Consider the following 27,189-nt stretch of genomic DNA (forward strand, 5'->3'; position numbering starts at 1 on the left):
AATACTTGCAATTCTTTGAAATGCTCGCCTAATATACGCAGTAAATGGTAGCAATTAATTTGATTGGTTACCTAATTTAGTTTAAGTAAAGCCATTTCATCTTCTGCACTTGTGCTGTTTAATCAGGAGAAAATGAAGACAAAAGAATTCCTTGTGTGTGTGTGTGTGTGTGTGTGTATGCATGCATTCGTGTGTGCATGTGTGTGTATTTTTATTTATGCTGGTGTAAAACCCAGTCTTATTACTTACCTTCTCCAGCTTGTTTTCTGTTGCCATTTATGCTGTGTCCCTTTCTGTCAGGTAACTTAGATGTCCAGCATTCAGTAAAACAGAGATTCATAAAAATAAGTACCAAGCTGAAATATAAACTGAGGTTAATATGATAACTAAAACCCTTCAAGTTGATTCCTAGCATGGCTGCAATCCAATGACCGAGACCAGAACAAAAAATTCAAATGTCAAGAATGTCTTAAAATACTCATGTAAACACATATATCAACCATGTGATGTACACATGTGAAAACATGCATTGCTCATGTTAGACACACAAATAAACACATAGTCAAAATGTCATATACACACATAAATACATCAACCAAATGCAATATACATATACACACATAAATACATCAACCAAATGCAATATACATATAAACACAAACATCAGCCATGTGACATGCTCATATGAATGCATACTTTAGCTGTACCATATGCATATTAACATATACATCAGCCATATGTGTATCTTTATATTAACACATACATCAGCCATGTGTATATGTTTATATGAGTATAACTCATATGAACATATACTCACTCATCAACCATCTAACATACATATGTGCAACAAGCACAAACCCATATCCTAGCTAGAAGGAAGAGATGTGAAGATTTTGTCTAACTTCCAGCTATTTCATTCACTAGTCTTGGTTTTCTTTCTTGCCATATTTATTTATACAGTTTTCAATCTCTTTTTCTTTTTCTACTTTCTACAACTAGATTTAATTTCAATGTCAATAACAAATCATATCATATCCTCATAACTATTATTATTATTGTTGTCCTTATTATTACTATTATTATTATTATTATTATTACTATTATTATTATTATTATTATTACTATTATTATTATTATTATTATTATTACTATTATTATTACTATTATTATTATTATTATTATTATTATTATTATTATTATTATTATTATTATTATTATCTGCTAAATTATTATTGAGAATTATATATTTCCATCTTTATTAAAATCTAATGTATAGTTGTGGTGAAATGGTGCTGGAAGATAAAACCTGTTTGGTGACAGCCTGACAATGATCAAAGCATTTAAAAAAACAGTAATTTATAATAAAGCATAGCATTATATTTTACTGTGTAGGGGATGTAGATTTTTCAGCGATACTTCTTTTTTTTGTTGTTGTTTCTTTTTTTAAAACTCTTAGAACTCTTATAAATAATTGTTTCCTCTAAGTATAAAAAGGGTTTTGTAGATTTGTTTTAGAACTCTGCCGGAATTCTTTTTTATTATTATTTTTTCCAGGTGGAATCAAAGGAAATCGAACTTAAAAAAAATTCATTCTTTCAAACTTGAATTGTAAAGTGAAAAGAGTAATTTATTTTATTTAATGGTTTTTAATTCAGTGTTAGCAATAAAAATCTGCTTTTGAATTTGCCTAAAAACCGTTTCATATATTCATATATAATTAATAATCTAGGCTAGAGATATTACACTGAAGGAGAGTAGATAAAATTATTTATTTATTTATTCATTCCATATTATTATTATTATTATTATTATTATTATTATTATTATTATCATTGTTATTGTGCATTGTTGATTATTGGTGTATATTATAATTATTATTATATATATTATTATCATCAGCATCAATTTCATCATCATCATCATCATCATCATCATCATCATCATCATCATCATCATCATCATCATCATCATCATCATTATTATTATTATTATTATCATTTTAATATAACAAAAAAGAAAGATAAAGCTAATACATGAGATTAGTAATCATTCTGAACTGTTGATGTAATTTCTGAGCAGCAACTAGATTATTAAATAGCTGTGCCAAACATTGATTCTTGCTAGCATGTCACAAAAACAGATTTATTTCTGCTACACAGTCAGAATAATAATTAAAAAAATGTATTAAAAAAAAAATATTATAAAAAATAGAAAAAAAAGCAGGAATGCACCAGTATACATTAGTGTGTTCCAAACTGCAGATACAATTTTTACTGTTTACAATTAAGTGCTGATATTTTGGCAAATATGTAATTTTGTATTATTTTTATTTGTTAAGTACATCGTGTTCACAGTTTTAGCAAACATTGGCTTTCTGTTTGCTTTCTCTAGCTATTACAGCAAATCTAGGGAACTGTGAATGCTCCCAATGTTTAGAAGAAAGGAAATATATATATATATATGCACATGTGTATACATACATGCACTTGCATGTATGTATGTATATATATATATGTATATATATATATCATCAGATACCAATTAGTTACACCTGTCTTAATAAAGCAAGTCTCATTTTGCCATATGCTAGGGTTTTCTTTGTTTTTTTTGTAAATTTGTGTAAACCCTTCTCTCCCTATTCAATAAAACTAAATTTCACTTTATGTTTTTTCCCATACCACCATGATGGTAGTCACTTCTTTTCAGCTGTAGGCTACTACAAAATAATCAATTTATTTCAATTTATTTTCCTCTTGATTATTTCCTTTTTGATTTTTTTTCTTTTTTGTTAAGATTCTCGAAAGGTTCACTTATTTCAGCCTGATTTGTTCGATTCCTTCATTAAAGCTGCCAATAAAGCATGAATGGAATTAAATTTTGAATATCTGATTTATTGAAGCTAATAATGTTTTCAAAATAATCTATGTAATTTCTGTACAATCTTAGAAAAAACTGAAATTTCCTATTTGATTTCTGTAAAATCTTCTGCTTGTGATTAGCGGTAAATAATTGTGTCCATTCTTTGGACTTATATATAGTATAGAAAACATCTTTGGTACAACCTCTAATCTATCCCCAAAATGTCATTTGATAGTTGATAAAATATTGTTATATATATGTATGTATACATATAAATATACATATATATATATGTGTGTATTTTTTAGTGTCTGATGTTAGTTGGACATTATGAAAAAGCAGAGCCTCAATATAATTGTTTGACTTGCAAGAATTAGTGGCCAAATCTTTTTCAGATTACTTCCTCAAATCTCATCAAATCACTCCCTATCATTTTACATATGCGTTGTTTATGTTATGTTATATATATATATATGACTAACCTAGCTTTTAATGTCTCTAGTATTGCCAGAAAAAAGGTGCCAACAAAATACTGAGAAAAATTATAAAAAGACAGACAATATGAGGCATGATAGCTAAGAACATCCAATAATATCACTAAGTAATTTCCTTCAGTGATTTATTTTCCAATAATATAGATGCTTTGAAAACAAACTTTATTAATATCACCTGATATTATTGGTTAACTTCACAATAATAACTCCCATCCAAACTACCACTATTAACACATGCACTGGTAAGGATTGAATAAAATTGTTAATTTCAAGATTATGAGTTGTTGGAGGTTGGTTAGCTTGACCTACAGCTTTACCAACTATCATAAGTATAAAAAGTGAGCTAAAAGAAATAACTTAAGTGGGCCAGTGGTATGAATTTAAACAATTCAAGTGGGTGGTAATGCCAAAAATTCTAAATGAAATTAAATTTGCCTTTTAGTTGGTGAAAAGAAACAAAAATTTGATTGCATTTGTTAGCAACTTTTAAAGAAAAAGGAATATAATTTCAAGAAAATTAGAATTAATTTCACAGAGAATTGCTTCAGGTTAATAAACTGGTCGCTGGGATGCATTTCGATCTTATTTAACCTCATCAGTGGGGCATAATCTTCTCAAAACTTTGTTGGTTAGGTCACACAATTGGCAGATACAAAAAATAGTTTATGAAAAAAACACTGAATGGAAATTGACAGAATTAGTATAATTCCATTTCTCTGATTTTTATATCCATTCCTATGAATCGTCAAAGGAAGAGAAGTTACAGTGTTCTACATATCTATCAGATGTTTACCTGATACTCTATATGAAATGTTTACTACAGACTCTGTATCTTGAATTTATCAGACTCTTTGCCTCAAATGTTTAACAGATACTTGCTGTCACATATCAGATGCTCTGTACCTTGTATTTATCAGATATTCTATATCACATCCTGTACCATGTATCTGGCTGTTGCCTTGCAACTGCATGGCTTCACTTTACTACTCTGTGTGATAGGATTGAACTCAGTATCACTACTCAGTACCTTGAGCAAATATATTCTACTATAGTCTTGAGTTTTAAGTAGGCCAATGATATGAATTTAAACAATTCAAGTAGGTAATGGTGTCGAGTATTACAGGAGATGGAAACAATGTGCAAGTAGATTGGCAGGACCATTCACGTTCTTGGAGGATAGGGGTAGACTTAATCAGAAATCTAGTTTAACATGATTATCTGAACATTGGGTACCTTTTGTGGATCTCACTTGTTGCAAGCATTTTCACTTGGTGTCTGGTCTGAATATAACTTCCTTACTTCCTTCAGTCTTGAAGAAAATAATCATGGCTGGCTGCCCTTCTTCCTCTGACTAAACCATTAAAAGGATTTATAAACTTGTTAACAGTTCAAATATTCTTGTGACATATTCAAAACCATAAGAAAGATATTTGCTGTTTTTTTGTCATGGAGAAATATTCTTGCTGCAGATGAATAGGTGTAAACATTCCAAAGTCAATTTAAAACTTCCCCTACCTAGATGATGGATACATATAGTTTGGAATAGTTATCTCCTCTTCAGCACTGAACACTGGAAATGAAGTGCTACGGACTGACAACGAAAGACCAATTCTCCCTAATTCTCTCCCTTTTATATTTGTACACATCACTGCCTAGCCCTTCTAATCTGTATTAAAAAGAAAATATATCTTATATTTATGAGATACTCTGTACTAAGTATTTATTAAATACTCTGTACCACATGTTTATCAAATGCTTCAAGTCAAATTATTAGGAAGTAAAACTTAAATAATAAGAAGGTTCAATTTACTAGATTATTCTCTTGTTTCAAGTTTGATTTATGTGACCTATCTCACCTTTATGTCAAAACAATAAGAATAATGAGCACACAATGAGTAGAAAGTACTTGTGAGATTTTAAAATACTCAAATGTTTGAAGCTGTATTAAATATATATGCGTATATCATATATATATATGTATATGCATTCACATATACGTGTGTGTGTGTGTGTGCGCGTGTGTGTGTGTGTGTACATACACCATATATGTATATACATATACACATTGCATTGCCACATTAATATTTTGCCTGCATTAATGTTATTTACCATCTCTCAGCAACCTTCATCTCCACTACTTTCTCTTCTCTCTCTCTCTCTCTCTCTCTCTCTCTCTCTCTCTCTCCTTTTCCCTCTGGCAGATTGTAATCCTCTCTACAATCCTTTTCTTATTTCCCATGATTCTAATTCTATTGCCTAAACATGTTTCATTCTTTTTGAACTTGGATTCTCTACCTATCACTTCATTCATTTTTACATTTCTCTCTTTTGTTCAAAAGCTAACAATCTGCTCTTGGTTTTTTTTCTTAGCAGATTGGTCTTGGTCTGTTTCTTTTTTGTCACTCTAGTCAAAAGACCTTCATTATTTAATATTCTGTGTCACTCCATTACAAGTTGTGTTTGTTTTAACCATAAAAGCTAGATTTAACCCCTTTGTTAGCATATTTCTATTGAATACTCTGCCTTTGTTTCAATTAATTTTGAAAATGATGAATAATAACAGGAGTAAACAGATTGTCAATATTAATCTGATATTTGGAATATAAATTAATGGGAAATTTTAGTGGAAGTTTTTGAGATCACTTTAAAACAAGCACCAGAGGCAAGTTTGATAGCAAAGGAGTTAAATATTGTTGTACATAATTTTATAATTTTCATAGGTTTGTGGTTATCCTGTTTTGTCCCAATCCTATTGTATCAGCCCTTTCCTTGGTAAAATTTATTATAAATCTACCAACCTTGTGTGTGAGTATCCTGTTGATAAAATCTGCTGAAAGCACCTTGATACACACACACACACATAGGCCTGGGTAAATATTTTGGTAAGTGTCTTCTATTATAGCCCATGGCTAACCAAATCCTTGTGAGTTGATTTAGTAGATGGAAGCTGAAAGAAGCCAGCTGTGTGTGTATGTGTGTGCATATATGTAATTTTCTTTTTAGTTTAATTTAAATTCTTCATGAGAGTTTAAGCTGGTCGCTAACAAAGCTACAACACTTTTTGAATTAAGAGAGTTCCTGATGTTTGTCAAAATGTGGTTGAGTTAGTGTGTTAGTTCAAATGTCGATGCATACACCCAAGTGTGTACATATGTTCACATAAGAATATTGGATGGAGAATTTTTAAGTTATACATGAATGTATGTGTGCATGTTTGTAGGTAGATATGTACGTATCTAAATTACACAAAAATGAAAATAACACTGACATCTTATTTTAAGAGACATATTTACCAAACTAACATAAAAATAGCTTCAAATACTAAAGAGTAAATTTATTCAATAAAATTGCCATTGACTTCAGCCTCATCCTCCAGACAACTTCAGAATCTCCTGCAACTCTTCTTGATGGTCACCTTGTTTAAGTTGGTGAATACTGCCATAATCCCTACTTTCAGTTCATCTTTGGTGTAACAAGGAGTTTTGTTGATCTCTCACTCAACTGCGCCCCACACATAATAATTAAGGAGGTCGCAGTCTGGGGAGTCAGGTGATCAAATGTTAGGGGTGATGTGATCGCAGAAATTGTCTGACAGCCATGACTGAATTCTCCTGCTTGTGTAGCATGGTGCAACTGACCCTACTATAGACAAAATCAAAATAAACAATGCACCTACACGATATTAAAATATAAAATAGCAACAATTTACCCATCACACCCTGTGCATACATATGTATATTTACATATATGTACGTGTGTGTGTGTCTATTTTATTGTCTCCTTGCCTTGACATCATAGAGCAATAGTTGTAACTGAGTGTTACTGTCATGCAAGAAATGTTCTTTGTCGTCATTCTTCCATGGATTATATCTGGGCATGGTCAAATATTACCTTACTTGGAAATACATGAAGGTTGACCGCAGGAAGGGCATCCAGCCCTACAAAATTTGATCCATTGAGCATATACATATATATATATATATCATGTGGACAATCATATTTTCAGCTGGGACATTACAACCATATTGACAGTTCAAGTGCTTCAATTCTGTATATGTACATATATTTACTTGATTGCTAACATTTATCAATGGTTTCTCCCATTGTTTTGATGCACCATTTTCTTTCATTAATAAAACTATCTGCATTTTTGATGACATGGGTATGCTAGTTTATTAATAAAATATGTTTACTTAAGTCTACATTTTATATTGAGTACTTGTCAGATAATGCTTCAATCAATGTTTAACAAGCCTCCATGAATGTTTAAACACCTATGAAATACTATATGCATGCACATGTGTTATAACTGTAATTAGGTAACACTGGAACATCTGTTCACTTATTTTCCTTTATGATAACGAAAAATCTTTTACAGGATTTATGTTCCCTGGAGTCTTAGTTATCTCTTAACTGTATTCGTTCAGGTAGATTGATTATATCATCATCATCATTGTCGTTTAACGTCCGCTGTATATATATATATATGTGTGTGTGTGTGTGTGTGTGTGTGTGTGTGTGTGTGTGTGTGGAGGCGCAATGGCCCAGTGGTTAGGGCAGCGGACTCACGCCCATAGGATTGTGCTTTCGATTCCCAGACCGGGCATTGTGGGTGTTTATTGGGCGAAAACACCTAAAAGCTCCACGAGGTTCCGGCAGGGGATGGTGGCGAACCCTGCTGTACTCTTTCACTACAACTTTCTCTCGCTCTTACTTCCTGTTTCTGTTGTGCCTGTAATTCAAAGGGCCAGCCTTGTCACACTCTGTGTCATGCTGAATATCCCCGAGAACTATGTTAAGGGTACACGTGTCTGTGGAGTGCTCAGCCACTTGCACGTTAATTTCACGAGCAGGCTGTTTTGTTGATCGGTTCGACTGGAACCCTCGACATCGTAAGTGATGGAGTGCCAACAACAACAACAATATATAATGTACACACAAACACACAATTTTTAATCAACAAATGAGAGAAAGATAAATCCATATATGTAACTATTTTGTATTTATATATCATCATTTTATTTTTGTTTTCCATGATGGCATGTGTTGGATAAGTGTCATGATCCAAATCCTTTCTTTTTAGGAACTCCTGCTTTTATAGACTGGTACTTATACATGTCATTTTGGGTTATATTCTATAGCTAGATGACTTTCCTATCATCAGCCACTTTAAAGTGTATACTGTGTAGATTTTCTAGTGACACAAACAGCAAAGGGGTTGGTAAGTCCTTAGTGAGACAGTGTTAAAAGAACCTTGCAATCCTACAGCTCCACTCATTTTCCATATACTTTACAGTTTATACTAGGTGCAGTTTTTCTGGCACCAACACTAGAGAGGTTATCACATCCTCAGTGAAACAGGACTAAAGGATCTCTCAACCCTACTTTATCTATGTTCTCTCATCAGAGAACTCAGTAACCAAAGACATACTTTTACTCAGGTAATAGGATTAAAGTCTGAATGGGTGAGTGAAAAGAGCATGAGCAGAATGGTAGATACAGTTAGTGGAGTGGAGATAGGAAGGGAGTATTGGGCAATAACGGTGTTGGATGAAGCAAAAGTAGATGATGGATGACAAACAGAAGCAGTTCAGAGAATGAGAGAGAAAGAGAGTGTGGTGGACGGTAGGTCAGACAGGGGGAAGTCAAGCAGTTGGGATGCAGATGGTTAAATGCTTAGAGATGCGTAGAGTGAGAAGGACTATCCAATGCAGTCCCTTAAACATGAGCTAGTGAAGGAAGAGTGTGGTAGATTAAAGAGGATGGTGACAAGGAGGGTTAGGCAGTGCAATGAGGATGGTTGTGATGGTGGGGAACTATTTGTCATTTGCAAGCATCACAGATGATGAGATGCCAGATGGGAAGATATGAGTGATAGGGAAATGATTGAAGTGAGTGAGGAGATGGATAGAGGATGAAACATGTGCACAGGTAGAGTGATGGGAATAGATCGATAGTCTCCCATACAGTGGCCTAACAAAAGGTGGGAGTGGCAGTTTGATGGGATGGTGGTAAGGAGGAGCAGCCATTCATTGTTTGTAATCATCATTGGTGTTCGGGAGATAAGAGGTGGAGTGGTATGAATGATTGAGAGATGATTGAAGTGAATGGGGAGATGGGTGAAAGAGTATATGTGTATATATATATATATATATATATATATATATATATATATATATATATGACAGTTTTAGGATTTTTGCCAGATAATCACTGGAAATGAACCAGTTGTAATTTACTTGAAACTGTATGTATTTCCCATGCAATATTTGTATTTTAAACATGTTTACATCATTTTTTTTTTCCCTTTGTGTGTTGGTGAGAATAATAGTCCATCAAAAACAGGGAAACAAAAGCCTGTGAAAACATACTTTCTGATGTGACATAATTACAGTTAGCAGTTTATTTACAGTACATACAAGGTGTATAAGTTGGCAGTGGTGTAACCATCTCAGCTCTTGTACTTGTAAATAGTTAGTGAAACCTTCAGACAATATTATGTGCAATGATTACCCCTTCATTTTAATCCAGACACAGAGAACAGCTACAGCCATAAATTATTGGAGACAAAAGAATATTGGTGAATTAGTAATTATATGGGTTAGGGTTGTCTTATGTTTGAAGCTTACACACTCATTCAGGTATGCCCACACAAGCTTACACGAATAAATATAGCTAAGGTCTATTGGCAATTGGTACAAAATGAAAATGAAAACCAACGAGAAATAACCTTGTTACCAATGCAAGTAGGTTTTCTCCGACCTGTTTATGATGATCCGTTATTACTATTATTTCGACTTTGCTTTCATCCTTTCAGGGTTGACTAAATAAGTCCCAGTTAAGTACTGGGATCAATGTACTTGACTTATCCCCTTCCCCAAAATTTCAGGCCTTGTATCAATACTAGAAAGGATTATTATTATTATTATTATTATTATTATTATTATTATTTTATGTTTGACTTTTGTTTTGCATTTGTACAAGTTGGATCCAAGTCTCACCCAGAGACCTCAAGAGACAACAAGTTAGAAGTTCATGTAGGTGTTATGCCTAGGGTACCATATATTTGGATTTGTACAGTTTTGTTCAAGTGAATGTTTAAGAAACCATAAGAAAATTATGTGTTTGCTTTAAAATTTGAGATCACATAGACAGTATTTTACGTAGGATATGGGCAGTTCCCATGAACACTATCTTTTGAACTTCAGCCATTTTGGGGTTTCCTGGTATCTGAGCTAGGTAGTAATCAGCCCGTTTCGCTGTCATTCCCAGGGCACCTATGACAATAGGTATTGTTTTCGTCTTCAGATTCCACATTTTGTTAATTTCTATTTCAAGATCTTTATATTTGCTCAGTTTTTGGTAGGTCTTGACAGATACATTTATATCTATTATTATTATTATTATTATTATTATCATTATTATTATTATTATTATTATTATTGTTATTATTATTATTATTATTATTATTTTTGTTATTATTATTATCATTATTATTTTTGTTATTATTATTATCATTATTATTATTATTATTATTATTATCATTATTATCATTATTATTATTATTATTATTATTATCATTATTATCATTATTATTATTATTATTATTATTTTTGTTATTATTATTATTATTATTATTATTATTATTATTATTATTATTATTGTTCAGTAGCTTTATTTTTATAACGGGCTTTCACTTCACTACCAAGAGCAGCTCTGTGTGCCTTGGGTATGCGCTGTGGTTTGCTGTGATACTATTATGGTATTGAAAGCGTTCTGTGTAGGATCTGTGCAGTGCCCAGCAGTGCAATTTTCTGTATGTCATATATATTTGTAACTCCTGGTGTTTTTGTTATGTATTTGTCTGAATAAGTTTTTATTATACCTAAGGCACCTACTATGATAGGAATTGTTTCTGTTTTTAGATTCCACATTCAAGTTATTATTATTATTATTAAGGCAGCAAGGTGGCAGAATTGTTAGCACGCTGGGCAAAATGCTTAGCAGTATTTTGTCCGTCTTTACATTCTGAGTTCAAATTTCTCCAGAGTCAATAAATAAATACCAGTTGGGTAATGGAGTTGATGTAATCGACTAACCCCCTCCTCCAAATTTCAGGTCTTACTTTTGCCTATAGTAGAAAGGATTATTATTATTATTATTATTATTATTATTTTTTAATACATCGCACAGTATCCAATATTGTGATGTTGATTGAAGATATTGTGTCTACCAGGGGTTTGTACTGTCTGTCAAGTCACAAAAGAATCTCAGGCAGACAGTACATTATGCAATATGCGTGCTGTTCCAGGTAATGCTGATTTTTGCAATACACTTAGATTGTAAGGTATTTTAAAGTTTCCAGATGTTTTTTCAGGTTGGGTAGTATTGAACCCAATGCTCCAATGACAACAGGGACAGCCTTTCTGTTTGACACTCATAGCTGCCACATCTTAGTGATCTCAATTGTCAGATCTCCATATTTATCAGTCTTTTCTCTTTCTTTCATGATAATATTTTGATCTCCTAGCACTGCCACGTCGATTATTAGGCACTCTTGTTTGTCCCTCCAAATGGTTACTATGTCCGGCCTTTGGTACTCTAACACTTTGTCTTATCATTATTATTATTATTATTATTATTATTATTATTAAGGCAGCTAGCTGACAGAATTGTTAGCATGCCAGGCAAGATGCATAGTGGCATTTCATCCATTTGTATGTTCTGAGTTCAAATTCTGCCAAGATCGACTTTGCCTTTCATCCTTTCGGGATCGATAAAATAAGTACCAATTGAACATTGGGGCCAATGTAATCACCTTAGCCCCTCTCCCAAATCTGCTAGCCATGTGCCAGAATGTGAACCCTTTTTTTTTCTCTTCTCTTTTTATCTCAGGTTTTGTTGTAACTCTTGGAGTCTTGCATGCATTGTGGGTTTGCTGCCTGCAGCCTACAGTTCCATGCTATCTGTTCTTTTAAACTATCTAATACTTACCTGTTTATTCTACTCGTGCTAAGGAAACAAACTTCTTTGTAACAGTTCTCCTGAGCACTCTATTCCAATTTCCTTTATATTTTTTTGATATTATTATTATTATTATTATTATTATTATTATTATTATTATTATGATGATGATGGTGATGAAGGTGGTGAAGTGGTAGAATTGTTAGCGAGCCAGCAAAATGCTTAGCAGTATTTTGTCTGCTGCAATGTTCTGAGTTCAAATTCCACTAAAGTCGACTTTGCCTTTCATCCTTTTGGGGGTTGATAAATTAAGTACCAGTGAAACACTGGGGTTGATGTAATCGACTAGTCCTCTCTCCCACATTTTAGGCCTTGTGCCTACAGTAGAAAGGATCATTATCATCGTCATCTTCATCATTATTATTATTAAAGGTAACAAGCTGGCAGAATCATTAGCAGAGTTAGATTTGAAGGAGATTTGACAGAAATTTATTGTAGGTCAAGCAGTTGTGTATAGGTTCCTTCAGTGATTTCATTGGCTTCTCTTCTCTATGACATTCGTGGCTTACATAGAAGAAATAGTACAGAAACCAAGGTAATGCACAAATACACTTAGAGCCCTCAATGTTTCCACATTAGCCAACAGAAATAAATGAACAGCAATGGGTTCAGTTTTATACCCCACTCTCTACCTTCTATACACGAAAGTTACTGTCACCTTCAACAACATTTACTCATACACAGATCATTTCACCCTTTATTCCTCACTTAATTTTCAGCTCACAAGTATTATCTACATACTACTTAAGCACCTCATGTTAAATTTACATTTCATGAGCAGTAATTTCCAAAAACATCCTCCAATGGAGTCATACCAATCTTTTCTCTTTCAACAACACAAAGACAAAGTTACCAAACATCTAGAAAGCGTTATTGTGCCCTACTCTACCTAAACATGAGCAGATTAGGAGAGTCAGTATAGGCTACTTGCATAGTCACCGACTCTCTTCATCAAACTAAGAAAATACAATTCTGATGAATGATTGCTGGCACGGACTATTTTCAATAGAGCGAGGGGATTGGTTTGTTACTAAGAGAGGTTGTAAAATGAATTAGAGAGAGTGGTGGAGGGAAGAATTATGATAATTATGAAGAATTTATTTACACTATCTGTCAAGCAGATTTATTGATTTTCTCACTCTCTTCTTTAAGTTAGATTAAGTATATAATAAATTATCTCAGGTCATGATATATATAATTCATCAAATAGTTTTGTCTTCAACAAATAAATCTTGTTATAGAAAAATTTCTCTACTTTAGTTTTGATTTCCTTATCGTTTCTGAAGGAACAATATTTGTTGTTTTTAGTTTGGTATATATTCCATTATTTCTTATAATTGCTTCAGTAATTAATGTTTTCTAACTTTAACACATGGCCACCTGTTTTGGGAGAGTGATGTGGTCATTTAAATTGACCACAGTACTTGGTTAGTACTCATTTTATCAACCCCAATCAATGGCACAACATAGGTTTTGGTTGCCTTGTGTGACAACCAAATTGGCTGCCCTACCCCCAAAAACATAATAAACCTTTGACTATAGCAAACACATATATACTATGAGTACCAAAAAGTAAAGTCATATTTTCAAGCAAATAATCTGATGTCATTCCACAAATAGTTTAGAAACCAATAAAGGGTATCTTTGCAACCACCCAATCAGCATAAAGTTAATGACCAATTGTTAATATGGACACATGCTCTGTGTGTGTGTGTGTGTGATAGTCCATGGGAGACAAGGTTTAGTGTGCTATGTATTCGGCATTGCGTGCTTTATGAATTTTATAAGGACAACAAAGCAACATGCAGAAGGGAAAACATATATGTGCATATCCTGATAGTGTAAGTGTTTGGAAATGCCAAAGCTGGTTTAACAAATTCAAAAATGGTGATTTCAATCTTTTGGAACCACGAAGACCACCTGTTCTCGATAACGACACAGTGAAGACAGCAATTGAAGAGGATCTGTCAAAGTATTGGGGACTTATCCTGGAGTTTTAATAAACCTTGGTCCACTGTCAAGGTCATCACTAGCAGACTGAGATTAGTGGATAGAGAAGAAAAGTGGGTACCTCATGAGTTGTCCTCTAAGAATAAAGCAGTGTGTTCTATAAGATAAACCAAGAATAGATAAATTCATTAGACTTGAAAGTTCTACCTCACCCTCCCTATTCACCAGACCTAGTACCATCAGATTTTCAATTATTCAGGTGACTTGAACACTTTACCAATGGAAAAAAACATTCATGGGCAGGGACAATACTGAAGCAGCACTCCAAACGCTGTTCTTTTAAAGAACCTGGTTTTTTGGGGTTTTTTGCCCAAGAAATTAGAAAACTGGTTTCAAGGTGGGGAAACAATGGCAATTATATTTGAATTAATAAAACTATATATGTTTTATATAGATTTGAAATCATTACATGAAGTGTAACATTACTTTTTGGTACCTCCTAATATAAAATGGCCGTCCTTGGATAGCCTGTACCCCCCATGCTATGTCATTGAGCTCAAAAAGAAAGAAAGGATAAGTCGATCCTGGCAGGATTTGAAAATGGGACACAATAACTAAATTCTGCAGGAAATTTTGTACAACACTTTACCAAATTCATAATCCACCACTACAAATTTGTTAACCATCACTCATTACTATAGTAGATATTGTTAACATCATTTTAACTTTCTTTTATCTGAATTTGTTGGTCTAACAATTTGGAATAACCAGAGATAACAAGAGAAAAATAAACATTAAAGGAAGGAAACTGTTAAAATTCTATAGTCAAATTTACATTGTTAACATTAGGAAACATAACATTATTAAATAGTAGTTAATTAACTGGAATGGGAAAAAAATGGAAAGTTCTTTTTCTAACTTCCTGTAAATGGTGATTAGATATTTAAGTTTTGACTATGGAATCTATATCTCAACTCTTTGATGGCTTCAATTATTCAGTTCTTCATACACCATGCAAGAGACAAAAGAGAAGGTATTTGGGAAGAGATAATGTATTTGGAAAGAGGTAATCTATTAAAATAACATTATTTATTTATTTATTTTTGACTAAACTATTCAGTTGGCCATAAACAGTTCAATGTCAGAAGGTTAACACAATATTTTATTCAAACTAAAAATAAATTAAAATTTTTTATAAAGTTAGGCTTTAATTAACAAATTGGATTATGTGTTTTGGCAGTTGTGTAGAAAATGAAATAATAAATTTCTGAATTACTTCAAAGACTATTTTGCCAAACTATCCAATATAGCAAAGCATCTCACCTTAATAGGGAAACTAGGAAATAATTCTTTAATACCCAAACTACGAAACATTTTAATATCCTAACTAGAAAAATATGTAAACTTCACATCCAAACTAGGAAAATATCTTACACTAACATTATGAGGGAATGTATTACTACTATTTTAACAGATCCATCAGAGTGTTTACTCAACTTTTTCAAAAATCATGTCATGTATTGATTTTAAATTGATGATAATGTTTCTTTCTTTTTTTTTTTTAATTCATTACTTGATTCTTTTTTTTAATAAATTAATTTTTAGAAAATGAATTTCCAGAGAATCAAAAAAGAAATGAATATAAATTAAAATGAAACAAAATTAGACATTGCTAATTAAATCAAAAGAGTTATGTAATCAATGAATGATAAATGTGATACAAAATATCTGAAATACATAGAGGGATGTGGGTGTGGTGTGGAGAAAGGTTGAAAAATGTGGGAGATAAAGGATACAAATTTGGTAATAGATGACATGGTTGAAGAATTAATGAAAGATGTAGCTGAGATACAATCAAATAAAAAAATTTAAAAAACCCTGAAGTTTCTAAATATTCATTGGATTTCCTACTTACATTTGATGAATGTAGTTTAAGAGAAGAACTGGCTGAAAGAAAGATCTGATGATTGAAAGAGGGAGAATCCTATAGTGATATAAATACTGTTTACTCTGACAGAATGTGTAAGGGAGATGCAGGTGGTGGTGGTGATGGCAGCAGCAGCAGCAGTAGTAGTAGTAGTAGTAGTAGTAGTAGTAGTAGTAGTAGTAGTAGTAGTAGTAGTAGTGGTGGTGGTGGTGGTGGTGGTGGTGGTGGTAGCAGTAGTAGTAGTAGTGGTAGTAATGGTAGTAGTAGTAGTAGTAGTAGTAGTAGTAGTAGTAGTAAAGAGATTTGCTTATTTTACAAAGAGGAGAGGAATACAGCTTATTTTAGGATAGGAGTATAATTGGCTGCAAGGTAAGGGTACTGTTTGTTTTAAGGTAGAAAAAAGTTAGCTGCAGAACAGGAGTACAGCTGGTTGTAAGGTCGAAGTATGGCTTGTTGTAAGGTGGAATATAGCTAGTTGTAGGGTAGAGTGGAGCTAATTGTAGGGCAGGAATGGAGCTAGTTTTAGGTTAGGATAGCTACTGTTATTTCTGCTGAGTAACTCCTGTCCAATAAACTCTCATGTACATTTAACAGGCGTAGTCCTGACTACTTTAGTAAACCACAGCCAATCTGATATTGATAACATTATGCACAATCTGACATGGTGATAGTGGTAGTCAATCTCTTGATTGAACTACAAATGCTGTTTCCATTGGTTTTTTTGAAATGCTGATACTATTTTTAGTTACAATTTCTGGCAGAAGTGTCATCATTTATTGATCTTGGAGTGGGAGCACAGAGCTGGAATGGATACTGTAAGGCATCCTGACTGACTTTCTAACAATTTGGCCAATCCACCACCCTAGACTGGTGGTAATTATTTTATTAACTGTGAAAGGTTGAAAAGTGAAGTTGATCTTGATAGGATTTTAACTCAGTGCATAGAAAGTCAGAAGAAATACTGCCATGCACTGTGCTCAGCATTCTATTGACTTTGTAAAAATGCATATATAAAAGTTATGAAACCTATTGAGACAGAAACATATGTCCACAGCTGTCCTCTTGTCTTCAGATAATCAGATTATCTTTCACTTATTAATATATCAATTCTGAAGAAATATTGATACCTTTGTTTTATCTTTTCTGGAAAGGATGGTGATTTCAGATTTAAAAATTATCTTGTATAGTATCTAATATACCTTCATTCATCTGTGTGTGTGTGTGTGTATTTTGTGTGTATATTTATATATTTCTATATATATGCAGAGGATGGTGAATAAATAGTTGTTTAAATTACACAAAAATGAAAATAACGCTGACACCTCATTTTAACAGATATATTTACCAAAATGACATAAAAATATCTTGAAATACTAAAGAGTAAATTTATTCAATAAAATCACTATTGGCTTCAACCAGACAACTTGGGAATCTCTTGCAATTCTTCTGGACAGTTTCCTTGTTTAAGTTGAATGCTGCCATAATCTTTGTATTCAGTTCATCTTTGGTGTTAGAAGGAGTTTTGTTGATATCTTATTCAACTGTGCCCAACACATAATAATCAAGGGGTTTGCAGTCTGGGGAGTTAAGTGGCCCAGATGTTAGGGGTGATGTGGTCGCAGAAATTGTCTGACAGCCATGACTGGGTTCTCCTGCTTGTGCAGCATGGTGCAGAGTCCTGTTGCCAGACATAGGGTCTTCCAGCAGCCACCCTCTTGACCCAGGGCAGCACTACCTCCTCCAGGCATTTCATGTAGGCCTCCATATTGAATGTGAAGTTGTGTAGGAAGATGAATGGAGGCATAACGCTGGCATTACTAGTGATTACTCCAATCACCATGATGTTGACTGGATGTTTGATTTTTCTCATTCTCGGTACATGACTTCTGTTTGCACTGCCCTCAGATTGACATCCAGACACTTTGAAATGTTCATATTGGGGTCTCCGGTGTGAATGCTAAGCAGTACTGCATGTCATTTCCAAATTTCTAGCAGAGTGAATTGCGTCATGGTGCTGTTTTTCTCAAAGACGACACCCAACTGACCCTACAATACTGTGCAGTCGACAAAATCAAAATTAAACGATGCGCAAAATTAAAAATATAAAATGGTGGCAATTTATTCATCACACCCGGTATACACACACACATATACATACATGTGCATACTCACACACATGCACATTCTTACACACACACACACATATTTGACTACATTTTTTTGTCTATTTTATTAAGTAATACAAGTTTTGCTGAAGCAATCTAACACCAGTCTCTTTGGATTCTGTTTTATCGTAAATTTGTGTGTGGGGTGACTGGCATAGTCAAATGGTTAAGGAGTTAATATTGCAATCATGAGGTCATGGGTTAAATTCCAAAATGCAAATGTGAGCAAATGTCTTTTACCACAACCTGAGGACAGCACGAAGCCTTGCGAGTGAAAATGAGTTGGTGAAACCTCATTGAAAAAGTGTCAGATGGACAGTACATAGAATTCATGGCACACAGAGTATTGTACTGATTCCTGCCAAAGTCACCTTTGCTTTTCCTTTCATTCCTTCATTACTGGCCCTGTACCTATATTAGAAGCAATTATTGGATTTCCACAATCAAACCCAGAACTTGCCTGTGTTGCTGAAGTAGCAAGAAGAGAATCTATATGTAAACCGTTGAGAAAAATCTACATACTTAATATAATAAACCTTTGATGTTAATTACTCAATTATACATCAGCATTTAAAACAATAGTTAATTTAGTGTTAATATATTTAATGTAGAGAAAAATGAAAAGTCGTATTAGAAATGTCTATATGATGAAGAAAGTAAACATTATATAAATGTCTAATATATTATTTGAAGCAAGTACAAGAGATAACTCTGGTCATCTTTTCATCTTATTAAACCTCCTCAGTGAAGTGTATACACCATGATTCTTACTGAATATAGTGATGAGGAAACACTATTAAGGCCATGGTGTGAGTTACTTCCTTGTGATCAAACAAATAAAGGAAAATAAAATGTATCTTCTGCGCAAGTAGGTTTGTAAAAGTGGTTATAGGAAATTTTGTCATAAACATTTTTGCTGCAGGAAAATTCACTGAAAGAAATTTCATTTTAAATGACCTCGTCATGTTTTTTTAATGTTTGACGTTGAATAATGACTTGCCTATTTAATAATGCTTTTATAAAACCTTTTATCAATCTTCTTTTATTTATTTAAAAAAAACTGTTGATAAGCTTTGTGTTATGGCAAATTTTTCTATACGGCAAAATCTCTTACAGCAAATTTTCCAGACACATGAAAAAGTAACATTCATTCTTTGGTTGTTTGCTTAATACCTGTTTTTTTTTTTTTATCATTCTTGCATTGACAGGGAGGTATCTGAAGTAGCATTATATGGTTAGATATTTTTCTTGTCACAGAATCCTTACCTGATTTTCATGTAACAGATTTTTTTTTTATACCACTGGGGTTCAAAAGCACAAAGCAGCTAATCTTAATGCTGACTAGGAATGTAAATATCATGCTACTGCTTTCCTCAGGCATTGACAAGTGAACCCATGAAATTTCCACATTTCTGCATATATGCACACACACATGTGCACACATGCATCCATGCACACACATGCACACACACACACTCGTGTGCATGTGTCTGTTTATATGTGCATGTGTGTGCCTGTATGTTATTATATGTAATTGATTTACCGCTCTTTTGAAATTTCTGGCTTTGTACCACAATTTGAAACCATTATTATTATAATTCCCCAATTTTAGGACTTGTGCTTATAGTAAAAAGGATTATTATTATCAGGCAGAAAAAGAAGGGAAAACAGTCTTGACGTTTTGTATACTAGTCCTTCATCAGAATAAATGAAAAAAACAGAAGTACAAGAGGTGGTTGGAAAATAAGCTCTTGTATATTATATATACATATATGTGTATATGTATATATGTGTATATGTATATATATACATATGTATATATATATGTATATGTATATGTATATATGTATCAGATGTGGTGTTCAAGAGAGACAACTGTGCTGGTATGGTCATGTGACGAGAATGGATGAGGATAGCTGTGTGAAAAAGTGCCACACCCTAGTGGTTGAGGGAACCTGTGGAAGAGGTAGACCCAGGAAGACCTGGGATGAGGTGGTGAAGCACGACCTTTGAACATTAGGCCACTCCGAGGCAATGACTAGTGACCGAGACCTTTGGAAATATGCTGTGCATGAGAAGACCCGGCAAGCCAAGTGAGACCATAACCTGTAGCCTTTGCCAGGGTGTAGCCAGCCCACTTATGCATACCTTTCCTTCATTGGACACTAAACTCTGCTTGCAAAGACGTGTTGGGGCAAGTGAAATCGAAATCGTAATTGAACCAAATTCGATGACTGGCACCCATGCCAGTGGAGCACTAACGGCACCATCCGAACGTGTTCATTGCCAGCGCAGCTGTCTGGCTTCCATGCCAGTGGCACGTAAATAGCACCATTTGAGCGTGATCATTACCAGCATCTCCTTACTGGCACATGAAAAAAAACATTCGAGCGAGGTCGTTGCCAGTGTCGCTAGACTGGTTCCTGTGCAGGTTGCACGTAAAAAAACACCATTTCAGCATGACTGTTGCCAGTACTGCTTGACTGGCCCTCATGCCAGTGGCACGTAAAAGCATCCACTACACTCTCGGAGTGGTTGGCATTAGGAAGGGTATCCAGCTGTAGAAACTCTGAAAGATCAGTTTGGAGCCTGGTGCAGCCATCTGGTTCGCCAGTCCTCAATCAAATCGTCCAGCCCATGCTAGCATAGAAAGTGGACAGATGTACTGTTATATCGATTATGTCCACCTAATTAACAAAAGAGCAAAAGATTGCGGTTTTGAAATGATTCTGCACAAAGTTATCTGGCTATACTACAGAAGCTGCTTTTGCCATTATTACAACAGTAGGATGGAGCAGAGGGCCTGTACTTTCAGCAGGACGGGACACTGGCCCATTATACTACACTTGTGCGAGACTGGCTGGACGCCAACCTGCCCTGTTGATGGATTGGCAGGTGAGGACCACTTGAGTGGCCGTCTCATTTGCTGGATTTGACCCCACCTGGTCTTTTCCTGTGGGGCATTCTCAAAGAGAAAGTCTACTCAACAAAGCCCCGCAACATTGCTGAACTTAAGGAACAAATTCAAGATACCAGATAACTTTGTGCAGAACCATTTCAAAACCGAATCTTTTGCTCTTTTGTTAATCGGGTGGACATAATCGATATAAGAGTATATCTGAAATAAGGGTAAAAAAAGAAATAAAAATATAAGATTTCAGCTTTCAAATGACATACGAAATAGAAAAATTGAATAAGTATCAACAAAGTTACAAGCAAAAGAAAATATATAGTTACTTATGGCGGACCCTGTATATATATGTGTATATATATATGTTCCCTTTCCCTTTCTCTCTCTCTGGGAGAGAGGCACAAGCACATACACAGACATATACACACACGGCAGTAACTTCCGCCTACCAAATTCAATCACAATGCTTCGGTCAGCTATATATATATATATATATGGGAGAATTTACGAAAAACCAACAAATGAAGACAGGTGGTGTAAACAACAAATGGATGTATTAGTTTAACGCTCGGAAATAGAGAAAGTCTTTGACATTTCAAGCTACGATCTTCAACTGAAAGGAACACAGAACGAAATAAGGAGAGAAACAAGGAGAAAAAAAATATAAATGTATTGGTCAGCGATCTATATATATGTGTGTGTGTGTGTGTGTGTGTGTGTGTGTGTGTGTGTGTGTGTGTGTGTGTGTGTGTGTGTGTGTGTGTGTGTGTGTATATATATATATATATATATATATATATATGTGTATATATATATATGTTTTGCAGCCACCAATTTCACTTTCAAAACATTGGTCGGTCTAGGTCTGCATTAGAAAACACCTGCCCAATTTGCCACACAGTGGAACTGGACCCAATACTAGATGGTAGTGAAGCAATCTTCTTATTGTCACACATCCATGCCTTCGCTTGGTATTTCAACAAAAAAATGTAATTTGCTGACAATTTCTTTTTTTGGGGGGAAATATTCTATAATGAATATAACAAGCAGTTATTCAGAGCGCTTATCTAGATTACTGTGTATGACCCACTCTTTAGTGTTATAACTCAACTTTAATGACTTATAGAGAAGACTTGTAAAAAGTAATTATTTCAACTTTATTGAATAAATCACTGTGTCCTCACACACTAGAATCTACTTGGTTATTTTTATCTGTAGAATATTACTTAATTTTCTATTATATAGCTTTTATCTATATATATATTTTAAAAATTAATTAGAGGCTAATGTTGATTTTAGTTATTAAGAATATTATCGCATTCACTAAACGAGTTGTGTGTTTATTTCTGATTAAACTTGTATTGATTTTTACTTTATTAAAAATTCTGAGGCTTTCTGATGTCTTTTGTGAGTGGATATATGTATAAATATATATGTAAGGATATACATATATGTGTGTGTCTGTAGACATATGTATATATGTATGGACATGTATGTATATACGTATACTCTTACTCTTTACTCTTTTACTTGTTTCAGTCATTTGACTGCGGCCATGCTGGAGCACCGCCTTTAGTCGAGCAAATCGACCCCAGGACTTATTCTTTGTAAGCCTAGTACTTATTCTATCGATCTCTTTTGCTGAACCGCTAAGTTACGGGGACGTAAACACACCAGCATCGGTTGTCAAGCGATGGTGGGGGTACAAACACAGACACACAAACATATATATATACATATATACGACGGGCTTCTTTCAGTTTCCATCTACCAAATCCACTCACAAGGCTTTGGTCGGCCCGAGGCTATAGTAGAAGACACTTGCCCAAGGTGCCACGCAGTGGGACTGAACCCAGAACCATGTGGTTGGTAAGCAAGCTACTTACCACACAGCCACTCCTACGCCTATGAATACGTATATGTATTTATATGTATATTATCCCTGTCTCTATCCGCTAGCCACTCTCCATTCACATTGTTGTAAGCTTATTTATCAATCCACTTACCCTGTTCAATCCTTGGTGCTGCTTACATTCACCTCTCTGTAACTTGAGACTGTCACATCTTCACTGCCATCTTGTCTGTCTCGAGGCTACAGTAAAAGACACTTGCCCAGTGGGACTGAACCCGGAACCATGTGGTTGGGAAGCAAGCTTCTTACCACTGTATCTATAGATAAATATGGAACACTTCACAAATTTGCGTATCATCCTTGCACAGGGGCCATGCTAATCTTCTTTGTATCATTCCAATTTTAGAATATGTACTGTATATATATCATCATCATCATCATCATTTAATGTCCATCTTCCATGCTTGCATGGCTTGGATGGTTTGACATGGAGCTGTCAAGCCAGACAGAGGACTGCACCAAACTCCAGTGTCTGTTTTGGCATTGTTTTATACACATGCATATATGTAGATGTATACATGTGTATATATAAGTATGTATATGTGTGTGTGTGTATACGAATTATAAATATCATTACAATACAATCGTATTATTTTCCAGCTAAAACTAACACCGTGAAGTTAGAATTATAAATAATAGTGGCACAACAAGGCACCAATGTTTGCTGGAAATAGCAGTCAATAACCGTATGACGCTATGTAAAGCTTCACTGAATGTATACAGGCAAAGGTGTATGTGGTTGGCGAACATAAAAATTTTCGTCTTACCTCTGGGAAGAACCCTGGATAAATGAACAACCTAGAATAGATAATCTAGTACTCGAGTTTCAGACTTTCCAGAATATGCTCGATATCATAAATTTGGTTAGTCTTCTTCAGCTAGGTTCACCAAAGACGAAATTTAAAATATTCGCTACATGAGTGCCTGTATATTCGTCTGATATGTCTAGCCATAAACAGAACTGAGATCAGTGAAAAAGTTTCATATAAAAATTATAAATATCATTGCAATACAATAGTATTATTTTCCAGCTAAATAAAGCACCGTAAAGGTAGAATTATAAATAAGAAATAGTGGTACAACAAGGCACCAATGTTTGCTGGATTTCAGCTGCATGGAAACTCAGCATTACACTTCTCTGCATTAGATTACTATGTGGTCTGATAGCTCTGTTAGAACAACTTTCTGTGATAGGCACATGATTATTTGGATCCATATCTTTTATCACAAATTTACATATACTTATGTGTGTGTGTGTGTGTGTGTGTGTGTGTGTGTGTGTGCCATGCATACACACACACACACACGCACACACACAGAGGCGGATGTTAAATGATGATGATGAAGATACATGTATTTATAATATTAATGCACAATATATGGATTTATTTTACCCAGTGGTACTCACAAAAAAAAAAAACTTCTTTAATACAGGCATGTAAAATAATTTATTATGCATATAATAAATTGTTTCCATGATATTAGCTGTGAAACAATCATAAGCTTCTGGATATCAACTAGTGAAATAAATATATTCATCTCATACCTCTCCTGATTTTCTGTTCATTCTACAGTTATATATATATATATATATATATATATATATATATATATATGTATTAGACAAAATGAGATAACAAAGCCAAGACTGTGAGGAGTTTTCAGGACATTTATAAGGAAAAAGATATATAGTCTTACAGTTGTTTCTGGGATATTATGGATATTCCTTCATTAGAGTGTGAGCTGGTTAAATCATCATCATCATTATCATCGTTTAACGTCCGCTTTCCATGCTAGCATGGGTTGGACGATTCGACTGAGGACTGGTGAAACCCGATGGCTACACCAGGCTCCAATCTGATTTGGCAGAGTTTCTACAGCTGGATGCCCTTCCTAACGCCAAATAGAGGTAAATATATGATTTTGTAATAAGGAATTATTCATATATATATTTATGTATTTAGGTATCATCCTCATCATTTAATGTCCGTTTTCCATGCTGTCATGGGTTGGATGGTTTGGTTACTACAACTGTTCTTATCACTTTACAGACTCTTCTGGGTGTTTTTACATGGCACCATCACCAGTGCTTTTTAAGTGACTAGTGACTGAGACCTTTGGTGATATGCTGTGCATGAGAAGACTTGTCAAGCCAAGTGATATTATAGTTGTGGCTGACGCTGGTGTCATGTAAGTGGCACCCATGCCGGAAGAATGTAAAAAGCACCTTTTGAGCATTGGGCATCACGTAGGCACGTAAAACTCCTTTCAAGTATTGGGCCTCATGGCGGCAATGACCGAAACCTTTGGCATTATGTCGTGCTTGAGAAGAAGACCCATCAAGCAAGTAAGATCGCAGTCATGGCAGATACTGGTGTTGTGCAAATGGCACCTGTGCCAGAGGCATGTAAAAGCACCCATGCCAAATCAAACTGGCGTCTGGTGCAGCCTTCTAGCTTGCCAGCCCTGGTCAATGAATGCTAAATGATGATGATGATGATGATGATATATATATATATATATATATATATATATATATATATATTCATACATATCTATATGCATATATGAGTGTGTACACACACATGAATCTCCTGATCTGAACCTAATACACACTTATGTTGGACACACCAGTGTACAAAGCTATTTTGATGCTTGACTAAACTTTAAACAATAACACAAGTCCCACTTCAGACTAACAAAGTCTTCCGACAATAACTTTCTACTAATGCACACTCTACAAACACTTTTCCTCTTATCCTTTTCTGTCCCACTTCTTATAGATCTACTTCCCAAACCTACATGCACCAAGTATAATTGTCATTTCACATATCTCCACCCATCCCAGAATTAACAACTTGCCAAAGACTATAAATGCCTAAAAGAACCTAAATAAGTACAGTTTGATTAAGTTTTACAAGCCAAAAGTCCAAAGTTACCTATCAGCCCTCTACTTCAAAATATATACCATCATCTTTTAATGCCTGTTTTCCATGCTGGCCTGGGTTTGATAGTTTGAGTGGAAACTGGCTAGCCAGAGAGCTGTACCTTGTTCTAGTTATCTGTTTTGACATGGTTTCGCTGGCTGGGTGGCCTTCCTAATACCAACAACTTCACAAGGTGTACTGGGTGCTTTTTACATGGCACCAATACCAGCGCTATTATGTGCACCAGCACAAGTGCATTATTTATATATATTCATCATCATCATCATCGTTTAACGTCCGCTTTCCATGCTAGTATGGGTTGGACGATATGACTGAGGACTGGCAAGCCAGAAGGCTGTACCAGGCTCCAATCTGATCTGGCAGAGTTTCTACAGCTGGATGTCCTTCCTGACACCAACCACTCTGAGAGTGTAGTGGGTGCTTTTACGTGCCACTGGCACGAGGGCCAGTCACACAGTACTGGCAATGGCCACGCTCAAAAGGTGTTTTTTACGTGCCACCTGTATATATACATACATATACATATGCCACCTACATATATACATACACACACACATCTATATATATATATATATATATATATATATATATATGTACACACACTCACACATATATATATGTATATATACATACATAGGTACACACACACACATATATATACTTATATGTATGTACGTATGTATATATATATATGTATGCATACATATAATGTATATTGTATATTTTGTATTAATTATACAGCATTGTAAATTTACTCCCATGATAGCCAATTCATGTTACTGAGTTTTGTATTAAAGAACTTTTGAAGTATGGAAAGGTAGATTAAGTCATCCGATATGGACAGTTAATTTATATTTCCACTCTTGGAAGGTTAGTTAACATGAAGCCATTTGATAACATGGATGCTTTTAATGTACAAAAACATGAATGTACCCAGTACTTATATCAAGAATTTTATAGTCTAATTTATGGTTGTAATCTTGGATGTCATACACACAT

At 34.3% G+C, this 27,189-nt stretch overlaps 1 protein-coding gene and 1 non-coding gene across 3 annotated transcripts in view; one reads left to right on the forward strand and one right to left on the reverse strand.

The window, feature by feature from the left end:
- The window catches only part of LOC106873594 (uncharacterized), a 699,525-nt gene that overhangs the window by 98,627 nt on the left and 573,709 nt on the right, over positions 1 to 27,189 (forward strand). The gene's annotated exons all lie outside the window — the stretch shown is intronic.
- On the reverse strand, positions 23,506 to 23,608 carry LOC128250094 (U6 spliceosomal RNA). Its single transcript, XR_008266217.1, has one exon. It is a non-coding gene; the product is annotated as a U6 spliceosomal RNA (small nuclear RNA).

The sequence above is a fragment of the Octopus bimaculoides genome, chromosome 1, assembly GCF_046866305.1.
Source record: "Octopus bimaculoides isolate indiv1 chromosome 1, ASM4686630v1, whole genome shotgun sequence".
In the NCBI taxonomy this organism is placed as follows: domain Eukaryota; kingdom Metazoa; phylum Mollusca; class Cephalopoda; order Octopoda; family Octopodidae; genus Octopus; species Octopus bimaculoides.